This window comes from Aquarana catesbeiana, linkage group LG06, assembly GCF_042186555.1.
Source record: "Aquarana catesbeiana isolate 2022-GZ linkage group LG06, ASM4218655v1, whole genome shotgun sequence".
In the NCBI taxonomy this organism is placed as follows: Eukaryota; Metazoa; Chordata; class Amphibia; order Anura; family Ranidae; genus Aquarana; species Aquarana catesbeiana.
Window position 1 is genome coordinate 349075383 of NC_133329.1, and position 25302 is coordinate 349100684.

At 41.9% G+C, this 25302-nt stretch overlaps 1 protein-coding gene across 4 annotated transcripts in view; it reads left to right on the plus strand.

Annotated features, from left to right (window-relative positions):
• The first annotated feature begins 251 nt into the window (after positions 1-251).
• LOC141147040 (sodium channel protein type 2 subunit alpha-like) overlaps positions 252-25302 on the plus strand; it is a 229147-nt gene continuing 204096 nt past the window's right edge. For 2 of the 4 annotated variants that reach the window (XM_073634018.1, XM_073634019.1), the window contains exon 1: positions 252-636. The gene's annotated coding sequence lies outside the window, so the exon portion shown is untranslated. The remainder of the gene's footprint in view (positions 637-25302) is intronic. The other 2 variants (XM_073634020.1, XM_073634022.1) reach the window with 1 other exon arrangement.

The window sequence follows — 25302 nt, forward strand, 5'->3', positions numbered from 1 at the left end:
ATTGCAAAGACAAATCGAACTAAGTCCCATGCTTGACTGCATCACAAAATGCATCCTTAGCAAAAATGGAAGCAGTCCCTTTAAATCAGTAGATAAGGCAGATCTTCAAAGAGCACCCATCTGCTGTCAGTGTACCCCTCTCCCCTCCCATTTCCCAACATTAAATGTTCTGTCACAAATGAATGCATATACAGTAAAGTATTCAACATCACGATCTTGTCAGTCATGCGGCAAAGCCTTTGCAGGAATAAAAAAAAAAAAAAAAGAAAAAGAAAAAAAAGAAACATTGTAACGGTATGGTGATAACTGCATGCTGCACTTAGCCGTTTGTCCAGCAGATGGGGCTGGTGTCCACGTTTGCTTTGCAGCCTGTGTATGCCTCTGTAAGCCTTTTCCTGGTATATATTAGCCACTGTAGAGTGATGCTCAGAGCAGGAAGCAAGGGGAAGAAATGAAGAGGGGTTGTGAAGGAGCTTCACGGTCTTTTTCAGTCATAATGGATTAAGGGCAAATGCTTTGTCAGCTTTTGTGGCTTAGGGATCTCAGCATCTTGTACAAGGAGCTCCATTCCATTCTGATTATTCTTGGTGCAGGTTCCCTCTGCTGACATGGTTTGCAGACTTTCTCCTACATCAGGTAAGCCTGCAGCATTCTCTATCCTCCTTGGTAAGCCTAGCTGATTTATTAATAATGATTGCACATTGCAGCATTCTCCGCATTGGGTGCAGCACATTGCACTTGCTGTAGATGTGACAAGGCAGAATTTGCAATATTGCATGTATAGCTTTTTTTTTTCCCCTATGTCTGATCTGTAGCTGACACAGTAAAAAAAAAAAAAAAAAATTGCCTGGTATTGCTATATTTTCACTCTACTTTGACTTACTGGCCTAAGGTGGCACATTTAGAGGGTGCTGTGAAGGCATCTGCATGAAGGATGAAAGCAAACTGGAGATTCTCTTTAATCTGGAGCCTCTTAGGAAGTTTTTTGCATATGTGGAGGTCATATGTTTTTGCAATAGCAGGGCAGTATTTGTCGGAGAAGCCCCAGGACAGGGCTGGAGACAACATTGCAGAGGTTAACACAGCTCAACCAGATATGGATAGTCAATGGAGCTCACCTTGTAGGATCTCAAGATTCCTTATTACCTGATCTAGTATTATCTACTGGAATTTTAGCTGATTGCATCAAGCACCTTGAAATACCGCAAATGCCAAAGAAGGCAGGTAGACTCCAAATAGTCATCTGCTCTGCCTGAGTACTTTATATTACAACATTCATTTTTTTTTATTTATTTCTTTTATTTTAGGGGGTCATTTAAATCTGAAAGGCAATAGGAACTTGATGAAGTTGTCATCTGATTTAAACGTGTAATGATATTTTGAAGGGCTCATTGATAGGTCAGTGAGGCCTTTATTAGGAAAATACAACTCTATACAGCTTATTTTGTTATTTTATTGATTTCTTTATCTTTTATCTGTTTGTAAATAAATAAATAAAAAAATATGAATACATTGGGGCAAAGTTTACAAATGAAAGAATGTGCCTTTGTAAAGAGAATTTAAGAAAATAAAGGTTAATGTAAGCTGTATATTTTATTTACAGCTTGTGATTTAATGCTAATTGCCAAAATTCTAAAAAAAAAATCTATAATTAAAATTCTTAAAGATACATAGGAAAAAAAATGATAGTAGATGTATTTAAGAAGTATTTTTGCTGATGTAGACTAGATCTAATTATGATTTATGCAGGAAATGCAGGTAAATTAATACGCTTCTGTGCCCAGCTGGAACACCTTAGCTCAGGAAAATTCAAAGGGCTCATCGGGATGCGGTCCATTAACATGTCTTGTTAATGCCTGTCGTGTCAACATGTTTTTATACCATTAGATGGCACTGTGTCGTCTCACAAACTCGCAGAATGCTGCATATTGTAACTAGCGTGACACCATTGATCTCCTTTGCGCATTTTCCAAAATGTATGGGCTAGTGTACCATCTGAATCCAGACATCAGGTCCCACCAGATTTACATTCCTCCCAGAAATGTGCAGCCTAGATCAGCCTCAGAGTGGGCCTGCAATGGAGTGAACCTCTGTGAACACAGAATCTGTCTGCTGAAAAATATTCCTAATCAAAGACTTCTATTTCCTTTGAAATTACAAAGCTTTTTTCTATTTCTTTTTTATGTGCCATTGAAATGACATTTGGCTTTGGATTTTATTCCAATGTGCACGGTATTATGTTTATTTTAAGATTAAGCGATCGCAGCGTTCCTCCCTCGAATCTCTGATGTGTTTCACCGTATCTTGGGTTTTGCTGTAGATTAAGGGCCCTGCTGTTTTGTTTCCGCAACATCAAAGGGCACATTAGTTTGTTTGTGTCTTTATATGGGATCTTTTCATTATCTTGCAGAACAAAGGGAAGATTTGTGTTGGCTGTAGAAAAGGATTTTTTTTTTTTTTTTTTGCTGCAGTTGTCTACATTATCCAATTCACCTGACTCATCATAACATGGTCACTTGCTTTGAAAAGGTCATTAATTATACAGTAGTTCCTGTCAGAATCCTTTAGCATGATATGAGGTCTCAACTAGGGCTGTGTTGTGTGGCTTTTATGGAGCCGGCGTATGGAAGACGATTTGTATAATGACCTTGTCGTATTGACGTTGTTTATAGACTGAAAGCCAAAACTGCTGACTTTCACTTATATTTGGTGCAATTTGTCTAGAAAGCCTGACAAGACTTGCAATCATTTTTTTTTTTTTTTTTGGGAGATTTAGACAAAACTGTTGCAAGGCTGAATGGTATTACGTGATATGGTCTACCTATGGTTGTGTCTGTGTTATTGTATATGGTTAGAGGAACCATCTTGAAAAAGAAGGAACTTGAGCAAAGAGCCTCCTAAAAAATAAAGCATTAAATATATCTAACCCAGATAAAAGAAAACATATGCAGTTATTTATAGCAAAATTACATATATGTGATATCCATTGGTAATCATGACCATGGAGGCTTGTAGGCCTCAAAAAAAAGAATTCATAATTACCAACATTTTTACATTTCCAAAGACAGTTTGTTGTTGGGCTGATGATTCATCCCATAAAAGTGCTTAGATTTTAACATATTGAAAATGACTCCAACGTCATCATTTGACAATCTGACCATGTTTTGTAGCACACAGGCGCCGGCCATCAGGACCCCGACTGAACAGGTTAAGACTATAGCCGTCTGTTATTTAAGCAGACATAAGGTGTTATAATCAGTGGGGTCATATAGTAAGCAGTAGATGTATTTGTTAGAAGAAAACATTGATCATCTGAAGATATCATGCATCTTAGAGGAACGGTCAAAAGCCCTTGTGTATTGTGCATTGTACTATTTCCAATACCCCCCCCCCCCCCCCCACTCCACAATCAGCTTACTCTCTGTGCTCCCCCGCATGATCAATATAGTGAAATCGCACACTTGACCCAATAAGATATGTCCAGCTAAAATACTGTCTGATTGGTCAGTAATGCATACCAGTGTGTTGCATCAGAAGAGGCCAAAAAAAAAACCTTTCAGAACCACTACATTATATCCATGTGTATATATATATATATATATATATATATATATATATATATATAAAACACAATTAAAAGTATTTTATGATTTTATATATATACATATATATATATATATATATATATATATATATATATATATATATAATATATCTTAAATGTACCTTGGTTGGAATGGTAATGCAAAGCCACCCTTCCATACTGTATAATATAACGCACATTAGCATTCACAGCTAAACCCAATGTAGGGTTGATATTTGTATATTTTATGTTATTCCCCTTGGGTACTACAGTAAGTTTTTTTCATTTAGGTATAGCTGATTGAAGCTGAGCAGCCCCCCGAAGAGTTGACTTGTGTCTATAGATACTCTTGGGTACACACACTATATTGTCAATAGTATTGGGACACCTGCCTTTACACGCACATTAACTTTAATGGCATCCCAGTCTTAGTCCATAGGGTTCAGTATTGAGTTGGTCCACCCTTTACAGCAATAAGAGCTTCAACTATTCTGGACTGTGCAGGCCAGTCAAGTTCCTCAACCCCAAACTCGCTCATCCATGTCTTTATGGACCTTACTTTGTGCACTGGTCCAAATCATTTGGTGGAGGGGGATTATGGTGTGGGGTTGTTTTTCAGAGGTTGGGCTTGGCCCCTTAGTTCCAGTGAAGGGAGCTCTTAAGGCATAAGCATACCAAGACATTTTGGAAAATTTCATGCTCCCAACTTTGTGGGAACAGTTTGGGGTTGGCCCCTTCCTGTTCCAACATGACTACGTACCAGTGTACAATCAAGGTCCATAAAGACATGGATGAGCGAGTTTGGGGTGGAGGAACTTGACTGGCTTGCACAGTCCTGACCTCAACCCGATCGAACACCTTTGGGATGAATTAGAGTGGAGACTGGGAGCCAGGCCTTCTTGTCCACATCAGTGCCTGACCTCACAAATGCGCTTCTGGAAGAATGGTCAAACTTTCCCATAGACACACTCCTAATCCTTGTGGACAGCATTCCCAGAGGAGTTGAAGCTGTTATAGCTGCAAAGGGTGGGCCAACTCAATATTGAACCCTATGGACTAAGACTGGGATGCCATTAAAGTTCATGTGCGTGTAAAGGCAGGTGTCCCAATAGTTTTGGTTTTATTTATATATATATATATATATATATATATATATATATATATATATATATATATATTACACAATTAAAAGTATTTTATGATTTATATATATATATATATATATATATATATATTTATATATATATATTTTGACTAGACTTGCTGAGATGCACATTCTACTTCCAGTACCTATTCAGTACCATAGAAGTGGACAGCTGCCGTAATATATAAATAGCCCATTATGTGTTATATGTTTTACAGCCAGATATATGTCCATTTACTTAACTTTTTGCCTTCAAAGATTGATTGAGATATTATTACATTGAATGGGTGAGGATAATTTAAAGGACAGCCTTACCTTTATCTTACCTAACATTACCTAAATCTACTCTACCATTTCCTCCTAAGCTACACTGCATTAATTACCCCTCCGTTGTTTATCTACCACTATTCCAATACTGTGGCCTTCTCCGGTGTTTACATCCCTTCAAAAAAAATCTGTTCAGGGATTGCCACGCCTGTGAACTGTGTTCCCATAGGCTTGAATGGACCAGATATCGAGACTCATCAGTCTGGCAGCAGGATCAGCAGAGGAACCTTTACTGGGCTCATGATCCTGAGAGTCTGTGGCTCAGAAATTGACACAGGAGTAGATGTTCTTTATGGAAATATAATTTATCATTCATTATGTATTTGTTCCACAAAACATTTTTGTATATGTTATGTATTACAGTAAAACCTTGGTTTGAGAGTAAATTGGATTGAGAGCGTTTTGAAAGACAAGCAAAAGTTTTAAATAAATTTTCACTTGATGTACAACTGATGTCTTGATATACAAGTAGTGTCACGTCACAACTGGGTATTAAAGAGAAGAGAGGCACCTCTAAGTGCAGCAATATGGGTACATTTAATGAAGGTACAACATTTAGCAACATATTGCTACACTTAGAGGCCCCTCTCTTCTCTTTTATACTCTGTAGCTCCTACTGGATTTTGCTTCTAATCCCCTTGTAGAGGCTTCCATTTGTGGATGGACATTTTATGGTTACACCACCTGGTCACATTGCTATAATCTTTTTATGTGGACTATAAACTGAAGGACCTATGAATAAATGGTTGTGGAACAAATCATTTGAGTTTCCATTATTTCTTATGGGGAAATTTGCTTTGATATACAAGTGCTTTGTATTACAAGCATGTTTCTGGAACAAATTATGCTGGCAATCCAAGCTTTTACTGTATATGTAATAAGCAGATGTCATGGAACTCTAATTTTCATTTTACTTTTGTGCTCACTGGAGAAATCTGTGCCACCAATGAGTGCACCGTGTATTTAATCTTTAGGGAAATTTGTATTTTTTTCTGACAAAGCCAAGTAATGCAGCTTTTATACAGCAGACAACAACCTTTCCCACCTCTCCAATATGCCATTGGACTTCTCTGCAAAATCCAAACTTTTGATTATGATCGTTCATGCAGAATCACCCCTTCCCCCTGCAGCTCATAGTACTGTTGGTAGAGTATGAGCAACCTATATTCAGGCCTGAGCACTGTCAGATAAGGAGCAAGGGACATGTCTAGTTCTATGTAAATTCTTATGCCGCGTACACACGGTCGGACTTTTCGTCTACAAAAGTCCGACAGCCTGTCCGACAGACTTCCGGCGGACTTTCGGCGGACTTGCAGCAGACTTTCTAACGAACGGACTTGCCTACACACGACCACACAAAAGTCCGACGGATTCGTACGTGATGACGTACACCGGACTAAAATAAGGAAGTTCATAGCCAGTAGCCAATAGCTGCCCTAGCATGGGTTTTTGTCCGTCGGACTAGCACACAGACGAGCGGATTTCGGGGTCCGTCGTAGTTACGACGTAAAGATTTGAAGCATGTTTCAAATCTAAAGTCCGTCGGATTTGAGGCTGAAAAAGTCTGCTGAAAGTCCGGAGAAGCCCACACACGATCGGATTACCAGCCAGCTTTAGTCCGTCGGCGTCCGTTGGACTTTTGTAGACGAAAAGTCCGACCGTGTGTACGCGGCATTAGGTTCAGAAAGCAATGAGAAAACCTTCAGGGGTTTATTGGGAATGTGGGGAACATAGATGACAGGAGCAAACACCTGCTGAACCGTAGATGTGTTACTTGGCTTTGCCTCAGTAGATAAGAAGACTTAGGTATATTTATAAGCGAAAACCCAAGTAAGAAAAAATATCATGTCAGGTTTGTATTTCTGTTATTCTTATTGCCTGGTAGGGTGACCAAAAATGGCCCAATAATAGGAAGTTATGTTTGCTCTATTACAGAGAAGAGTGAGGAGCAAAATGTCATATATACAATGCTGTCACCTCAAGCTAGGAAATCCTGTGCTTTCCGGTATTTCGATGACTAGTCCGAGGTTTGAAAAATCCTCCCATCATAGACAGATACCTAAAAAATTACCTTGGAGGAACATAGACCTGAGAACAAGCTCAAACTACATCATATTGTCAAATATATTTGGGCACCCCTCCAAATTATGGAATTCAGGTTCCGAAAGCCATTTAAATAAAGAATTGGTTTGACAAGTTTGGTGCAGATAAACTTGAGTGGCTCTGATCTGAACCCTACTAAACACATTTGAGATGAATAATGTACTGTACGAATACTGTAAATATTCTTTACAAGCCAGATCTCCTCTGCCAATATCAATACCTGACCTTACAAATACATTATTGGCTTAATAGGTATAAATTCACTCCCCGAAATCTTGTGGAAAGCCTCGCCAGAAAAGTTGAGACTTATACCTGGAAGATGGTCAACTCCATATTAATGTCCATGATTTTTAAATGGGATGTCAGAATATCATATAGGTGTGAGTCAAGGGTTCACAAACTTTTGGCTATGTAATGTAGTTTGCATAAATGGAAGAAGTTTGTAGAAGTTCTGTAAAACAACGTTAACTTCCTACCCATTACACCAACAGTAACTGATATTGGTAGGTTTGTGCTGACTGGGGCAAATTCAAATAGACTAAAACACTAACAGTATATGCGTTATGCTAATTACTGTTATTGGGGACACCTGTTCCTCTGACAACTGTAAAAAGGTGTAGTTCCCCTTGTTTTACAGGGATTTCCTCTCATTTTCTGTTACGTCTCTAGAACAGGAAGTGAAGGGCAATCTCCTGAACATGACAGCGACTGCAAAAAATAACCTGCAGGGGTTTTAAACCTTTTCTATTCTATGCAAAGTGATTGAGCAATGTTATTAACATGTGCAATGAACATTTTGTTTTTAATGTTCAATTTAATTGACTGAATACAATTTTGGATATTTTTATACACTCACCGACCACTTTATTAGGTACACCTGTTCAATTGCTAGGTAACACAAATTGTTAATCAGCCAATCACATGGCAGCAACTCAATGCATTTAGGCATCTAGACGTGGTGAAGACAACTTTTGAATTGAACATCAGAATGGAGAAGAAAGGGGATTTTAGTGAACATGGCATGGTTGTTGGTGCCAGACAGGCTGGTCTGAGTATTTCAAAAACTGCCGATCTACTGGGATTTTCACACACAATCACCAGGGTTTACAGAAAATGGTCAGAAAAAGAGAAAGTATCCAGTGAGCGGTAGCTGTAAGGACGAAAATGCCTTGTTGATGTCAGAGGTCAGAGGAGAATGGGTAGACTAGTTGGAGATGATAGAAAAGCAACAGTAACACCACCCCCCTAATCCATGCGCCTGGCCCCTAATCTACATGCAGGGCACCGGACGCATGGATTCCAATGGGTTTTTTTTAAGCACATGAATAGAGCCCGAGGCTCTAATTGGCTTAAAAAAAAAGGGTGGGCTTGGGGCACAGAACACTGCGCCTGAGTCCACCCAGTTGTGTGATAATAGCAAATTAATATTCACTATTGTCTTCCTGCTTCTCCTCCCAGCCAATCAGAGAGGGGATCCTTAAGATCCTTAAGACCCGATTGGCCATGAGGAGAAGCAATCGTATTGGCCGGCACCAGGGGGCGGGGAGGATGCACGGGGAGATCCGTCCTCATCGGAGCATCGGAGCGATCTCTCTTCTCTGAATTGCCGATAAGAGCCTGACTGTGTGAGTACTACCCACTGTAGAGGGGGGAGGTTCAGGTGGTCTGTTTCCACCTGGGGGGGGTCGGGTGGTTTGTTTTTATTAAAGTGGACCTTCAATCATTTTTTCATCTTTCCATCTATTAAATCCTCTGCCCTTGTTGTTTTAACTTTGGATAGTAAAAAAATGTTTGCTGACAGTAAATACCTTATACAGCCCACTTCCTGTTTCTTGTATGTCTGACACACCACAACACCGATTTCGGTAAAGAGTCTCTGGCGGAGACTCTTTACCATGTGATCAGCTGTGTCCAATCACAGTTAATCACTATGTAAACAGGAAGAGACGTTTATCGGCTTTTCCTCACTTGCGTCTGACAGGCGCAAGTAGAGGAAAGCCGATCAGCTGCTCTCCTGACAGGGGGAGGGGTCTGCGCTGATTGATTATCAGCGCAGCCCCCCATCAGTAATGCCTGCCAGTGATCCCTTTACAGTGATACCCATCGTTGCCATTTGTCAGTGTCCAGTTAGGATAATTGAACCGGCCGGGTGGGAAGTGGTTAAACAAGTACAAAAACCAAGGTGAGATGTACGAATTCACAATTACACAGTATGAAATCTCCAAATGCTGTAAGTCTTTGATGTAGCCCCAAACCTTAACCTAACCTGTTACATAACAATTTACACTAAACCTGCACTTACAGTATCTCACAAAAGTGAGTAGACCCCTCACATTTTTGTAAATATTTTCTTCTATCTTTTCATGTGACAACACTGAAGAAATTACACTTTGCTACAATGTAAAGTAGTGAGTGTACAGCTTGTATAACAGTATAAATTTGCTGTCCCCTTAAAATAACTCAACACACAGCCATTAATGTCTAAACCGCTGGCAACAAAAGTGAGTTCACCCCTAAGTGAAAATGTCCACATTGGGCCCAATTAGCCATTTTCCCTCCCCGGTGTCATGTGACTCGTTAGTGCTACAAGGTCTCAGGTGTGAATGTGTGTTAAATTTGGTGTTATCGCTCTCACTCTCTCATACTGGTCACTGGAAGTTCAACATGGCACCTCATGGCAAAGAACTCTTTTAGAATCTGAAAAAAAGAATTGTTGCTCTACATAAAGATGACCTAGGCTATAAGAAGATAGCCAAGACCCTGAAACTGAGCTGCAGCATGGTGGCCAAGACCATACAGCGGTTTAACAGGACAGGTTCCACTCAGAACAGGCCTCGCCATGCTTGACCAAAAAAGTTGAGTGCACATGCTCAGCTTCATATCCAGAGGTTGCCTTTGGGAAATAGACGTATGAGTGCTGCCAGCATTGCTGCAGAGGTTGAAGGGGTGGGGGGGGTCAGTCTGCAAGTGCTCAGACCATACGTCGCACACTGAATCAAATTGGTCTGCATGGCTGTCATCCCAGGAGGAAGCCTCTTCTAAAGATGATGCACAAGAAAGCCCGCAAACAGTTTGCTGAAGACGAGCAGACTAAAGACATGGGTTAATGGAACCATGTCCTGTTGTCTGATGAGACCAAAATAAACTTAGGTGGTCAAGCGTGTGTAGCGGCAACCATGTGAGGAGTACAAAGACAAGTGTGGTTTGCCTACAGTCAAGCATGGTGGTGGGAGTATCATGGTCTGGGGCTGCATGAGTGCTGTCGACACTGGGGAGCTACAGTTTTTTTTGAGGGAGCCATGAATGCCAACATGTACTGTGACATACTGAAGCAGAGCATGATCCCCTCCCTTCGGAGACTGGGCTGCAGGGCAGTATTCCAACATGATAACGACAACAAACACATCTCCAAGACGACCACTGCCTTGCTAAAGAAGCTGAGGGTAAAGGTGATGGACTGGCCAAGCATATCTCCAGACCTAAACCCTATTAAGCATCTTTGGGGCATCCTCAAACGGAAGGTGGAGGAGCGCAAGGTCTCTAACATGCACCAGTCCGTGATGTCATCATGGAGGAGTGGAAGAGGACTCCAGTGGCAACCTGTGAAGCTCTAGTGAACTCCATGCCCAAGAGGGGTAAGGCAGTGCTGGAAAATAATGATGGTCACACAAAATATTGAAACTTTGGGCCCAATTTGGATATTTTCACTTAGGGGTGTACTCACTTTTGTTGCCAGCAGTTTAGACATTAATGGCTGTGTGTTGAGTTATTTTGAGGGGACAGCAAATTTACACTGTGATACAAGCTGTACACTCACTACTTTACATTGTAGCAAAGTGTCAATTCTTCAGTGTTGTCACATGAAAAGATAGAATAAAATATTTACAAAAATGTGAGGGGTGTACTCATTTTTGTGAGATACTGTACCTTACAAGGATCTGAAGTTATTAGCACCAGCCTTCCTCTTGTCTAATGGAGATCTCAAGAACAAAAAATAACTGCTTCCAATTGGAATGGCCACCAGGTCAAATTACAACAGCCTAGATCTGGCCCATAGTATAATGTGGACTATGCCAACATTTGAGTGTGGTCATGGGTAATACTTTAGTGCAAAGGAGAATTTATCAAATACTATTAGGAGTCAATTTACTAACATAGTAGAGTGTTGACAAAATGTTCACTTTTCACTTCAATCATCCAAACATGTGCATGGAAACATGGAAAATCCTGTTTCGTTTTGATTTTTTTTTCCTTGAACATGTATATATCTGGATCCTTGAGTAAACATCTTCACCCTAATTACTAAGTGTAAAATGAACATACATTTTACTGCTTGATCAGTTTCTCCTGCTTTAGTAAACCAATCCCTGGGGCATATTTATATAGTAGCAAATGTGCCTTTCACCAAACACTCACTGGTGGTGGATCAACCACTGTCATTTAAAACACACATACCTGGAAGATTCACCCGCAATGATTGTTTGGTGAATCTCAGATTCACAGCTTTACAAAGCTGTGAAACTGAATCCCGGTTCACACTGGTGCGATGCGGGAAACCCTGCGATTTAGTGCCGGTTCCCGCATCGCACCCGAATCGCACACTGGTTTACACTGACATCTGCATACCGCTGGGGGTGTCAATGTAAAGTTAATGAAACCTCCAGGTCAGTTCGCAAATCGCAGTGTGAATTGTCAAATGTTGCAGGAATTGGATCACATAGGTGTGAACATCCAATGCGATCCGATTCTAGTGCAGACCAAAAAGAGTGACCTGCACCATTTTTGTGTGAATGCGATGCAATTCCAGCCATACAGTTTGTATGGCTGAATTTGCATCACACAGACATCGCATGACTGTGATCGCACAAGTGTGAACCCAGCCTTAGTGTCTGATCAAGGACTTAGTGCTTTGGAGAAAGATAAGAAAACACTGCAGATATATGTGCTTAGGTCAAATTTCATAAATCAGGTTTACATCCACTTTAACCACTTCCTGCCCACCATATAACAGAATGACGTGCGCAAAGTGGTTAAGTTATCCTGACTGGATGTCATATGACGTCCAGCAGGATAAGCAGCGATCGCTCCCCTGCGGAGGGCACGCAGAGCGGTGATCGGTGGTGTGGTGTGTCAGTCTGACACGCCGCAACTCAGATTGTGGTAAAGAGCCTATGACGTAGGCTCTTTACCACGTGATCAGCTGTGACTAATCACAGCTGATCACAGCGTGTAACCAAGAAGTGACAGTAAATGGCTTTCCTCAGTTCGCACTGACAGGAGAGATGATCGGCGGCTCTCCTGTCAGAGGGAGGGGGGGTCTGCACTGATAATCAGTGCATTGATTATCAGCTCAGCCCCCATCAGAGGTGCCCACCACATCTGCCAATCATTGACCATCGGCTGCCAGTCAGTGCCCACCAAAGTGCCAATCAGCACCCATCAATAACGCCTGTCAGTGCCCTTCACAGATGCCAGTCAGTGCCCATCAGTAATGACTGTCAGTACCTCATCATCAGTGCTGCCCATCAGTGCCATCTATTAGTGCCCATCAGTGCCGCCTGTCAGTGCCAATCAGTGCCGCCTACTAGTGCCCATCAGTGCCGCCTATCAGTGGCCATCAGTGCCACTTATCAGTGCCCATCAGTGCTGCATATCAGTGCTGCCTATCGGTGCCCATCAATTCTACATATTAGTGCCTGGCCTGCCCATCAGTGCCACCTTATCAGTGCCAACTCATCAGTGCCCATCATTGCATCCTCATCAGTGCTTGTCAATGAAGGAGAAAACAACATTTTGTAACAGAAACAAAGAAAAACTTTTTTTTTTTTTGCAAAAATTTTGTTTTTTTTAGTTTGTTTAGCAAAACATAAAAACCCCAGTGGTGATCAAATACCACCAAAAGAAAGCTCTATTTGTGGGAAGGAAATGATAAAAACTTTGTGTACAGTGTTGCACGCCCGTCATTCAAAGTGCGACAGCGCTGAAAGCTGAAAATTGTCCTGGGCAGGAAGGGGTGGAAGTGCCTGGTATTGAAGTGGTTAAAGAGTAACAATATAAAGAAAACAAACACACTGGATATTTGCCTAACCAATGTCTTCTGATAAAAAAAGGAAGGTCATTCTTGAACTGATGATGGGTATCGTATTGGATTTTAATATTAGACAATTAGAAATCTTAAAATAGCGACATAAGTAATTGTTGGAGCTCACTCTTAGAATGTCATTTCCATTTGTGAGATGAAAGTGGTTTTATTTTCATAACGGTGGTAACAATGAGACAAGCTGTCTCCAAAGCAGCATTGAGTCACAGCAAGCTGCGTCATGGGATAGACGAGATTCAAGTGAATGTCAGCGGAAAAAAGAGAAGCCAAACTCGCATCACCCTCACCGGTCCCATTGTGATTGTACACTGCTGAGAGGACAAGGGCAAAGCAAAGAGATATCCCTTTTCTGAGAAGGCAATATGGTGATATCAAGATCCATTCCTCATGTGCAAGAAAATGTGTGTGATAGTGAAGGAGTGACAATATTATGGATAGGATTTGGTCAAACATGACGATGAGACATTTAAACAAATTCAGAGACACATCTCTACATAGCTCCCAACTGTCCCTGATTTCGAGGGACTGTCCCTGATTTGGAGCAATGTCCCTCTGTCCCTCTTCCCCCATCATTTGTCCCTCATTTTAGTCTGATCCATATAGTATATAAAATGCACTTTTTATCTTTCAAAAAGTGTTTCCCAGTGCTAAACCTTTCATCCAATTTCTAAATTGCTGCATTTGTACATTTTAAAAGCCAATATGAAGGAATAGTAGTGGTAAAAAAAGTCCTTGTGGATTTAATTAACCTTTTTTTTTTGGTTAATTCTCCTTTAAGGGGGTGTGGCAGGGGGCGTGTCCTATGCCTACATACCTTTGTTAGTAGGTGTCCCTCATTCCCATCTCAAAATGTTGGGAGATATGATCTCTATATCAGATCACAAACTCAGAATACAGAGTACACTACAAACAACACTCAATATAAGTTTTGCGGGGCCAACATTGTTTTTACAAAAGTTGAACTCCATGCAGATATAAAGAATTCAAATGAATGCATTCATTAATACGTCCTTATTTATTTTTTAATGCAAGATCTGTATGTACCTGAATCAGGTATCAGTTATAAGCTGCTTACAATACCTGTACAGTTTAGCTCAGACTAGCAACATTTTGAGATGGGAATGAGGGACACCTACTTGCAAATGTATGTAGGCATAGGACACGCCCCCCTGACACACCCCCTTAAAGGAGAATTAACCAAAAAAAAGGTTAATTAAATCCACAAGGATTTTTTTTTTTTTTTTTGCCACTCCTATTCCTTTATGTTGGCTTTTAACATTTACAAATGCAGCAATTTTGAATTTAGATGAAAGGTTTAGCACTGGGAAACACTTTTTGAAAGATAAAAAGTGCATTTTATATACAATTATATAGATCAGACCAAAATGAGGGACAAATGAGGAGGTATGAGGAACGGAGGGACATTGCTCCAAATCAGGGACAGACCCTTGAAATCAGGGACAGATGAGAGCTATGAGACTAGGGAAGGGAGAAGCAGTGCTATAAGACCATCAGTTGTGCTGCAGTGCAAAGAGCATGTTGATAGGAGGAGAATACAGAGCAACAGAGAGATTAACCAATCACAGAGTCTCAGTAATCTTCTACTTCTCCTTCACTGGCCAGTCACAGGCTTGTAGGCGGGGCCACTTTCACCATACACACAGGGTATACACCATACACAATGCCTGGGACCAGGCGGAGACTGCGGTCATGTGAAGAATCTAACATTAACCACTTTAGCTCCGGAAGGTTTTACCCCCTGACCAGGCCATTAATTGCGATACGGCACTGCGTTACTTTAACTGACAATTGTGAGGTCGTGCGACGTTGTACCCAAATAAAAAAAAATTTCGTCTTTTACCCACAAATAGAGCTTTCTTTTGCTGGTATTTGATCACCTCTGCGTTTTTTACTTTTTTTTGCTATAAACAAAAAATAGATTGACAATTTTGAAAAAAAAACAATATTTTTTACTTTCTGCTATAAAACATTTCTTCATTAATTTAGGTCAATGTGTACTCTGCTACATGTTTTTGGTAAAAAAAAAACAATAAGCGTAGATTGATTGGTTTGTGCAAAAGTTATAGTGTCTACAAAATAGGGAAAAGATTTATGGAATTTTTTTTTGTTTTTTTACTAGTAATGGTGTGATCAGCGATTCTTAGCAGGACTGTGACATTGCGGCGGACAGATCGGACACCTAGCTGACATTTTTGACACTTTTTTGGGAACCAGTGACATTATTACAGTGATCAGTGCTAAAAATATGCACTGATATTGTACTAATGTCACTGGCAGGGAAGGGGTTAACATCAGGGGTGATCAAGGGGTTAAATGTGTTCCCTAAGTGTGTTTATAACTGTGTGGGGGGGATGGGCTGCCTGGGACAACACACAGATTCCTCCTCCTGCAGAACGGAGATCTGCCTTGTTTACACAGGCAGATCCCTGTTCTGTCTCTGCGGGGAACGATCGCGGCTGGCCGGCGGACATCAAGTCCACCCGGACGCGCTGATTGGCTCCCCTGCTGGCCAATGGGCGCGCCCATAGAACCTCATGCACGAACCCACGTACACCTGTGGCGATTCGCGCAGCTGAGCCAACCTGCCACAGTATAACTGCGGCTCCTGGTTGGCAAGAGGTTAACCACTTCAGCTCCAGAAGGTTTTACTCCCTTCCTGACCAAGCCATTTTTTGCGATACGGCACTGCATTGCTTTAACTGACTATTGCGCGGTCGTGCGATGTTGTATCCAAATAAAATTGATCTCCTTTTTTTCCCCACAAACAGAGCTTTCTTTTGGTGGTATTTGATCACCTCTGCGGGTTTTTTTTTTTTTTTTTTTGTGCTAGAAACAATAAAAGAGTGACAATTTTGAAAAAAAAACTATATTTTTTACTTTCTGTTATAAAACATATCCTATAAAAAAATTTTAAAAACCAAATTTCTTCATCAGTTTAGGCCAATATGTATTCTGCTACATATTTTTGGTAAAAAAAAAAAAATCCCCAAAAAAGCGTAAATTAATTGGTTTGCGCAAAAGTTATAGGTTCTGCAAACTATGGGATAGATTTATGGACTTTTTTTTTGTTGTTGTTGTTTTTACTAGTAATGGCAGCTTTAGCGATTTTTAGTGGGGCTGTGACATTGCGGCAAACAAATCTGACACTAAGTGACACTTTTTGGGGACCAGCGACACCAATACAGTGATCAGTGCCAAAAAAATGCACATAAATGACATTGGCAGGGAAGGGGTTAACATCAGGGGCAATCAAAGGGTTAAGTGTGTTCCCAGGGAATGCTTTCTAACTGTGTGGGAGATGGACGGACTGGAGGAAGAGAGAGATCTGTGTTCCTTGTTTACATAGGCAGACCGCTGTTCTGCCTCTCCTGTGTACGATCATGGGTGGCCGGTAGCCATTGCGCCCGCCGGACCTGCTGATTGGCTCCTGCTGTGTCCAATCAGTCCAATCAAAGCTGATCCGAGGAATCATGTACAGGTATGTGATTTTGTGCTTAAGGGCCGCCCTGCTGCAGTATATGTATATGTATATGTATGCAGTATATGTACGTGGGGTGGTCCTTAACCACTTGCCGACCGGCTTGAGCCAAAGTAGCACGGGTGCGCAAAACAACGTACCCGTACTTCACTCTGTCATCGGCGGCTAGCGGGCGTTTGCCCGCGGGTCCCGCGGACTCGATGTCCGCTGGTGACCCGCGATCGTGGCACAGAGAGGCAGAACGGGGAGATGCCTATGTAAACAAGGCATTTCCCTGTTCTGCCTAGCAACATGACAGGGATCTACTGCTCCCAGTGAATGGGAGCAGTGACCTTTGTCTTATTCTAGTGAGCCCATCCCCCTACAGTTAGAAAAAACTGAAGTAACACACTTAACCCCTTGATCGCCCCCTAGTGTATAACCCCTTCCCTGCCAGTGACATTTACACAGTAATCAGTGCATTTTTATAGCAGTGATTGCTGTATAAATGCCAATGGTCCCAAAATAGTGTCAAAAGTGTCTGCTCTGCCTGCCGCAATGTCACAGTCACGATAAAAATCGCAGATCGCCGCCATTACTACTAAAAAAAAAATTTATAATAAAAATGCCATAAATCCATCCCCTATTTTGTAGATGCGATAACTTTTACGCAAACCAATCAATATACGCTTTTCGCGATTTTTTTTTACCATAAATATGTAGAAGAATACATATTGGCCTAAACTGAGGATTTGTGATCCTGCACTTCTGGGCCTTGGGTGCGTACCCAAGCAGCAGGGGCACCGATCCAGGCCTTTTTCTAGTACACGAACCCCCCACCATAATAGTAAAGCACTGGTCAGGCACACATTTAACCCTTTGATCGCCCCTCATGTTAACTCCTTCCCTGCCAGTGTCATTAGTACAGTGACAGTACATATTTTTTTTAGCAATGATCACTGTATTAATGTCACTGGTTCCCAAAAAGTGTCAGTTAGTGTCCTGACTGTCCACCGCAATATCGCAGTCCCGCTATAAGTTGCTGATCACCACCATTAAATTTAAAAAAATCCTATAGTTTGTAAACGCTTTTATATATAACTTTTGCACAAACCAATCAATATATGCTTATTGGGATTTTTTTTCCTTTTTTTTAATTGGATAAGTTTTATAGTAGAAAGTAAAAAATATTGTTTGTTTTTTCAAAATTGTCGGTCTTTTTTTGTTTAAAGCGCAAAAAATTAAAACTGCAGAGGTGATCAAATACCACCAAAAGAAAGCTCTAAGGCCCCTTTCACACTGGGGCGGTGGGGGCGTCGGCGGTACAACATCGCTATTTTTAGCGCTGCTGTACTGTCGTTCTTGCAGCGGTATTCGGCCGCTAGCGGTGTGGTTTTAACCCCCGCTGGCGGCCGAAAAAGGGTTAAAATCCCTCGTACAGCGCAGCTATAGCCGCGGTATTGCCGCGGTATAGCCGCGCTGTCCCATTGATTTTAATGGGCAGGAGCGGTGAAGGAGCGGTGAATACACCGCTCCTTCACCGCTCCAAAGAAGCGGTTTGCAGGACTTTTTTCACCGTCCTGCCAGCACACCGCTTCAGTGTGAAAGCCCTCGGGCTTTCACACTGAACAAACAGCGGAGGCTGTTTAGGGGCGGTTTGCAGGCGGTATTTTTAGCGCAATACCGCCTCAGTGTGAAAGGGGCCTATTTGTGGGGAAAAAAAGGACATAACTTTTGTTTAGGTACAGTGTGGCACGACTGTGCAATTGTCAGTTAAAGTAACGCAGTACCGTATCACAAAAAATGGCCTGCTCATGAAGGGGGGTAAAGCTTCTGGAGCTGAATTGGTTAAGGCAGAAAGAAGTTTGAAGGAGTTCTATTACTGAGGCAGAAAGCATTATTGGTAAGAAGTGTTTGTTAATGATTTAAGGAAATTTCTGATGAGACGGCCTCCTAGAAATGCTAGCTGCTTGGCTTTCTGAGTCACTTGTCCAAAACAGTTCTGGTGATATGAGATTCTGTCCCTATTTGCCCTCTACGTCTTGTCTATGTCTCAAAGGTTTTGAAACCAAGAGAAAAACAGTCATCCAAACCCTTAAAGTAGTTATTTTGCCATTTGTGTCCTTATTGATGAGATTTCCTTATCACTTCCTGTCCCATAGCCAAAACCGGAAGTAAGAAGAACAGGAAGAACCGTAAGTGTGACAATCCCTGGTTGTCACCAGGGTCACCAGAACTAATTCCATTGGAATATTGTCCCTCATTTTCTGTTCTGGTGGCAACTCAAAATTGTGGTTTTTCTATTACCTTCACTCTCGGTTGTGACAGTAAAGAGGACTTAGGCCCCTTTTTCATTTGCGCAACTTGACCTGCGACTTGGCACTGCAAAGTGGAATGACAAGTCGTACCGCATGATTTCCAATGACTACTGTTCATATCTGTACGACTTTACAGTAGTCCTTGCACTACTTTGATCTGACGTTGATGCAACTTGAGGTCCATAGACCTCAAGATTACACAGACATTGCTTCAAGTCGCGTCAAAGTCACACGACTTTAAGGTTGTACAAGTGTTTAAGGGGCCTTATAGAAAAGGTGAATCTTCCTAACAGGCACAGGCAGAAACAAAAACCTGACAGGTATTCTAATCCCTCTCTACTCTATCCAAAACGTATAAATAGTTTGCCTTTAGTTATACTTTGAAGTGTTTGTAAACCCTTACATATACCCAGTGCAGCGACTAGCCTCAGATGATACACAGAGATGAAACAAGTACTCCTACATAAGTTGTACCTCTTTATCTGCAGCCCCCTCTTCTCTACAGCCTCCTGAACCACACATTTTACACATCAACTCTTTTTTTTAATTCAATAAATTTTTTTATTATGGTTTTTTAAATATACATACACAAAGAAACGAAAACAAAGAGACCCAAAGTCATAAATCTGTGGCATAGTCAAATTTACATTGCCGTGCATTGTAGCAAACTTATAAAATTTTGTACTAACTTATCTTAAACACAATTCCTATTAATCCACTTAGGCCTCTTTCACACGGATGATCCGTATGTCCGTTTTTCATCCATCCGTTTTCGGATGAAAAACGGACATACAGTCATCCCTATGGAGCGTCGGATGTCAGCGGTGACATGTCCGCTGACATCCGACCCGCTCCGATCCGAAAAGTGTAACGGAGGAAAAACCTACTTTTTCCTCCGTTTTCGGATCGGATCGGATGACGACGGACACTACGGACCGTCATCATCCGATCCCCCCATAGGGGAGAGCGGCGCTCTGACAGGTCCGTCGCTGCACAGTGTGCAGCGATGCACCTGTCATCTTCCTGCTCAGCGGGGATCGGCGGAGCTATCCCCGCTGAGCAAGCGGATGTTCACGGGGCGGATCATGACTGATCTGCCCCGTGTGAAAGAGGCCTTCCCCTGAGAAAAGTTCTAACTATACCTCCACCTTAACACCTCTGTTTGTGCTGTATGCTTTATACCCCGTCCCCTCTCCCTCCCTACCCCCCTCAACCCCTTGTGTGTTGCGATATAGACATTATTATCCACACACCATGTTTATTTATGTTGTAAATGTATTATATATGTTTTTCTCCTCTTTCTCTCAATCCTCCCCCCCCCCCCCCGTCCACTCCGCCACCCCCCCCCTCATCTTCCCAGTCAGATCCGCCTGGTCTTTAAACTCGTCTCCTACTACTGTTCTGGCCTTCCCTTACCTCTACTCTGTTAACCTTGTGGCTTCCTTTGTGGTGGGCAACCCATTTTATCTAGACATGGCTTCCACAACTTTAAAAATCTATCAAAGTTCCCTCGTCTGGTAAACACCACTTTTTCCTTCTATACAGTTATATCCATCACCTTGACCCATTCTTCAAGTGTCGGAGGCCTTGCTGATTGCCAATTCTGGGCAATTATCTTTCGTGCTTGAAATAAACACCTTAGTACTACCGTTTTAATATTTACGGACCCTACGGTTTCCTCCATTTTTCCCAGCAAACATACAATACCTACCAACTCCAACCTAATCCCAAAGGTTCTGTTGATAACATCTAGTATCCCTGCCCAATACCTAAAAAGCTTTGGGCATCTCCACATCATGTTTATCAAGTCCCCTGTCTCGTGACACCTTGGGCATTTGGCGTCCTCCCGGTAGCCAAACTGAAATAGATTCTTTGGGGTGTAGTGAGCTCCATGTAGCGGGAATAACTGCAACATTTTCTGTGAGGGGGAAACTGACACCAGGGGACTTTGTTCTAATATCCTCCTCCACTGCTCTTCTGTTATTATTGCCTCCAAATCCTCTTCCCATCTACTTTTGTTTGTGGCCAACTTTTCCCCGGTGATGGCTTTACTACGTATCTGTTCATATAGCTAAGAGATCAAACCTTTCGAGGTTCCTGACTTCACTATTTTTTGAAGAAGAGGGCCTTTACACCATTCCACTGTTTGTGTTTTGAAATGGGCCTTCAAAGCATGTCTAATTTGAAGATACCTATAGAATGAGTGGTTTGGAATACCATACTAACTCCTTAACTCCACAAAAGACTTCAACATACTCACACATCAACTCTAAGCTTTAGCAGGCAGGGCGTGGGGATCTGATGTGACACACTGCAGAGCACATGGAAAGGAGCTTACTGTAACCTGAGTAGAAGGAACAGGCACACCCCCTTCACACAATCTCATAGGGGCACAGTTGAGGCTGTCAACCACAGGCTGTGTGCTTAAGGGCCCCTTCCCTGTCCCACTCCATCCCTTGGTATCAGCATTAGCTGTCAGAAATGACTCATGCAAATAGCAGAGAAACCAGGCAGCAGACAGAAATCACACTGCTTTGGACTGAGGCTAGTACACACTATGGAAAGATATGCTGTGCTCATTTTTCGTGTCACAGGTTTACAACCACTTTAAAGTGCACCTGTGTCTAGACTATGCCCATTAAAGTATTTACATATTCAACGAAAGCACATTGCAAGCACCAATTGACCTCTGTAGCTGAAGACATTGACGAGAAATTGATCTCAAGACCTTGTTTACAAAGGCACTGAGGCCTATATATGGTGAACAAGCCATTTGTGTATGCATACCTCATGGCCAGATTCTATGTGCAGGCAGCCCATTCAAGTCTATGAGGACTGCTGCATGGACACAGCAGCTCGTCCTTATGTGATGGACGTGCAGGTGAACATCAGTGTGCACAGAACGCAGGCAGTGTGCATTTGGGAGTACTGACAAACACCTGCCCACCTGTCACATTGGAATGAGTGGTTGTGTCTGTGCTTTTGCTGCTGCCTCATATGCTTGAATGGGCTTCCTACATGCAGCCCCTGCTGGCTAGGGACACATAGACAAATGGTTTATTCAGGTACTGTAAGCTGTTGGAAACTGACTAAAACGCAACTTCAGGGTCTCTGTTTTTAGTTTTAAGGATGAATTTCTTCACAGTACAAGCAGCTTTGAGGTCAATGAGGGCATGTTTTAAAGGTCTTCTACTGCTTGTTAACCTCTTGGTGCCGGCCATGCGCAAATATGCGGCCTCTCAGCAGGCGGGCCTTGGGGCTGAGCAGCCGCATATTTGCATGCATTAGTACAAATACAGCTGTGGTGAGAGTGCACGTTCTACGCACTCCCGCCACAGTTACCGGCGGCTAACGTAAAGCTCCCAATCGCTGCTTGCTATTGGGAGCTTTCCGATCATGTGAAAACCTATCACGGTGGTCACATTATCATAAACCCTGCTCCACTTCCCGGCATCCTAAGCCTCTTAACCACTTAAGGACCAGCCTCGTTTTGGATTTTAGGTGTTTACATGTTTAAAACAGTTTTTTTTGCTAGAAAATTACTTAGAATCCCTAAACATTATATATGTTTTTTTTTCTAACATCCTAGAGAATAAAATGGCGGTCATTGCAATACTTTTTTTTGCACTGTATTTGCGCAGCGGTCTTATAAGTGCACTTTTTTGGGAAAAAATTCAATTTTTTGAATAAAAAAATAAGACAATAGTAAAGTTAGCCCAATTTTTTTTATATTGTGAAATATAATGTTATGGCAAGTAAATTGATACCCAACATGTCACGCTTCAAAATTGCGCCCGCTCGTGGAATGGTGTCAAACTTTTACCCTCAAAAATCTCCATAGGCGACATTTAAAAAATTCTACAGGTTGCATGTTTTGCATTACAGAGGAGGTCTAGGGCTAGAATTATTGCTCTCGCTCTACCGGTCGTGGCGATACCTCACATGTGTGGTTTGACCACTGTTTTCATATGCGGGCGCTATTCGCGTATGCGTTCGCTTCTGCGCGCGAGCTCGTCGGGACGGGGGTTTTTTGTTTTTTTTTTTACATTTATTTTTATTATTTATTTTACATTATTTTATTTATTTTTACACCGTTTAAAAAAAAAAAAAAAAAATTGTGTCACTTTTATTCCTATTACAGGGAATGTAAACATCCCTTGTAATAGAAAAAAGCATGACAGGTCCTCTTAAATATGAGATCTGGGGTCAAAAAGACCTCAGATCTCATATTTACACTAAAATGCAATAAAAAAAAAAAAAAAGTCATTTAAAAAAATGACATTGAAAAAATATGCCTTTAAGAGGCGTGGGCGAAAGTGTCATGGAGCCAGCAGTGTCATGGAGATGAGTGGGCGCCATCTTAGCCTCATTTGTCTCCAGGCACAGCTATAGGACAGACGCGATCGCCTCCACCGCTACCGACGGCTCCGGTAAGCGGTGGAGGGCACCGGATCGCGGCGGGAGGAGGGCCCTCTCCCGTCACCGATAAAAGTGATCTTGCGGCGAATCCGCCGCAGGTACCACTTTTATCAGAAAGCCAACTGCCGCACGAAAACGTAGATACTGGGCAGCTAGCTGCTGCCATAACAACGATATCCGCCCGCAAAGTTTGCACGTACATCGGCGTGCGGCGGTCGGCAAGTGGTTAAATGCCCAGGAGGCGCCAGCTCCAGGGGGTTAAAAAAACACATACAGTGAGGAAAATAACTAATCGATCCTCTGCAGATTTTGTAAGTTTGCCCACTTACAAAGAAATTAAGGGTCTATAATTTTTATAATAGGTCTATTTTAAATGACAGAATATCAACCAAAAATTCATAAAAAACACAAAACAAATGCTAGAAATGAAGTTTCAGTTCAGTGAGTAAAATAAGTATTTGATCCCCAAGCAAAACATGACTTAGTAGTTGGTGGAGAAACCCTTGTTGGCAAGCACAGAGGTAAGACGTATCTTGTAGTTGGTGACCAGGTTTGCACACATCTCAGGAGGGATTTTGGTCCACTCTTTACAGATCTTCTCTAAATCCTTAAGGTTTCTTGGTTGTTCCTTTACAACTCAAAGTTTCAGCTCCCTCCATACATTTTCTATAGGATTAAGGTCTGGAGACTGACTAGGCCAGTCCATGACCTTAATGTGCTTCTTCTTGAGCCACTCCTTTGTTGCCTTGGGGTTATGTTTTGGGCCATTGTCATGCTGGAAGACCCATCCACCACCCATCTTCAGTGTCCTGGCTGAGGGAAGAAGGTTTTCATCCATGATTTTACAATACATGGCCCCGTCCATTGGCCCCTCAATACGGCAAAGTTGGCCTGTACAGTTAGCATAGAAACAGCCCCAAAGTATAATGTTTCCACCTCTGTGCTTGATTATAGGGATGGTGTTCTTAGGGTCATGGTCAGCATTTTTCTTCCTCCAAACACGGCATTTGAAGTTAAAGCCGAAGAGCTCAATTTTGGTCTCATCTGACCACAGCACTTTCTCCCAATCGCTCTCTGAATCATTTAGATGTTCATTGGCATAACTGTACATGTACCTTCTTGAGGATGGGGACTCGTCATGTCTGGAGGAAGAAAAATTTTAGTTTTTTCCTGTGTCCCATTAGAAAACCTAAACAAAAATCTAACTTTCTGCTGTGTCTGTAAAACAGGAAATAAAGAAAAATCTCTCAAAAGTGAGTGAAATCCCTTCTTCTAGGTGTCTCCTTTAAAAGATTTCCTCCCAGTTATTGTTCTGGTGACAACAGAACATTGTACATTGTCCCTTTTTCAACTCAACTGATGACAAGAGCCACAGGACAAAGGGTTTTACCCTTCCCAATTCTGTCCATTTTTAAAAACTATTATTATTTTAGATACACTTCACCAGTTTTAACATTTCTCTGATTTTGTGACCTGCCAGCAGTAGCTATTTAAAAGAAAAGTTTGAGATTGTAAAAAACAATTCTACTAACGTAGTTGGATGCAGCATCAATCCGATGCTGCACATGTCCGCCCGCAGTCAGCGACTCTCTGCTCTGCCCTCCAGCCCTCCAGTACTCACTGGTCAGATCGCAGATGTTTGGAAACTTTCCTATACTTGGACCAACTCAGTGACATCAGCTGACAGCAGGCTTTAGCCCACTGTCAGCTGAAAATGGGTCACAGCAGTGCAGAACAAACTGCACTCCTGTGATCTATAGAAGTATGGCTAAAAAAGCTTTGGCCATACTTCTCCTTTAACCAGTTGCTGACCGCACACTGTAGTTTTAC